The sequence below is a fragment of the Notolepis coatsorum genome (genome assembly GCF_963971535.1).
Source record: "Notolepis coatsorum genome assembly, chromosome: 4".
In the NCBI taxonomy this organism is placed as follows: Eukaryota; Metazoa; Chordata; class Actinopteri; order Aulopiformes; family Paralepididae; genus Notolepis; species Notolepis coatsorum.
In genome coordinates, this window is record NC_140168.1 from 83,594,257 (window position 1) to 83,595,946 (window position 1,690).

General features: G+C 39.1%; 1 protein-coding gene across 1 annotated transcript in view; it reads left to right on the forward strand.

Moving 5' to 3' along the window:
* The window catches only part of col14a1b (collagen, type XIV, alpha 1b), a 334,004-nt gene that overhangs the window by 310,354 nt on the left and 21,960 nt on the right, over positions 1-1,690 (forward strand). The window lies entirely within an intron of this gene.

Sequence of the window (1,690 nt, forward strand, 5' to 3'; positions counted from 1 at the left end):
TCAAAGGGTTAACCCTTTCACAACCACACTACAGATGGTTACCAAAAGTAACAGTTGGTTTCAGGGACAATAGTAAGTGATTAAGAAACGTAACAGTTGGTTTCAGGGACAATAGTAAGTGATTAAGAAACGTAACAGTTAGTTTCAGGAACAATAGTAAGTGATTAAGAAACATAACAGTTAGTTTCAGGGACAATAGTAAGTGATTAAGAAACGTAACAGTTAGTTTCAGGAACAATAGTAAGTGATTAAGAAACGTAACAGTTAGTTTCAGGGACAATAGTAAGTGATTAAGAAACGTAACAGTTAGTTTCAGGAACAATAGTAAGTGATTAAGAAACGTAACAGTTAGTTTCAGGGACAATAGTAAGTGATTAAGAAATGTAACAGTTAGTTTCAGGGATAATAGTAAGTGATTAAGAAACGTAACAGTTAGTTTCAGGGATAATAGTAAATAAATGTAACAGTTCAGTTAGTTTCACTGTTCTTTATGTAAGAGGATGGCTAGTTTGGCCAATTAATCTATTTATCTTTTATGCATATTGCTGTCCCGTGACACAGCGCTCTGCATCACCCTGCCCGAAAGAGCTCTGCTCAAGTACCTTATAGCAGGTTTACCGACCCCCACGACCAAATTAGTTTGTAAGAAAATGTGGCAATGACATTGATTTGCATATATACATAGTATCACAAATAACTAAAATATTAATCTTATGTGTCATGGGCTATATAGTATGCAGTGATATTCTATGACAGTTGACGGTGTGATCGAAAAGTGAACAGATGACTAATGACTAGTCAGGTGGTGTCAAGTGAACCGCTTTTGCTTTTTCAGCTCGTTTTCGGCTAGTATTTCTAAAGTAGACTCAGGTATAATTGGTATAAAATAATAATAGGAATAATTTATACAAATATATTATATTTACTTTCCTCTTGAAGCGGAGATGTGTAGCTGAAACACAGTGTGAATGAAACGTGAATGAAAAGTGAATGAAAACAAGAACTGTATTAAACCAAACAGACGTTGTAATAGCGAATAATAGCACACTAGACGCGAGACTCGGGTTACATGATGTCCTAGTGAATCGACTTGGTTCAGTGCCTCAATCACAATTTGAAGATTCTCTTATCAAGTCTTGTTTTTGTTCACAAGACTAAATAGCCGCAATGACAACTGTTTTCTGTAGAGAGGGTCGCTCTTCAGCAATAGACCCTTGAAGATAATGTAATTGCTTTTTTGGGGCCGAAAACCTTTTGCACGGATGGATTCATAATGAAATCGTGTTGAGCGCTGTGTTACTGAGTGCAACCCTCTCTTCGGAAAACATGCATGTATACGAAGGAGAACACAGCAGATAGTCAGAGCACAGTAGACTGTGAATAGTTGAGAAAGCGTTTCTGAGAGCTAAATGATGTCTGTCTGTCTGTCTGTCTGTCTGTCTGTCTGTCTGTCTGTCTGTCTCTCTGTCTGTCTGTCTCTCTGTCTGTCTGTCTGTCTGTCTGTCTTCATCTCTCTCCTCACTCATTCTGTCCCGCTCCTTCTCTATGTCTCCGCCCTGCCGCTATCTCTCTCCCCTCTCTTTCTCTCACTCTCTTTCTCTCTCCCTTCCCCTCTCTTTCTCTCTCACTATTTCTCTCTCCCCCCTCTCTATCCCCCCTATCTCTCTATCTCCCCCTCTCTCTCTGTCTC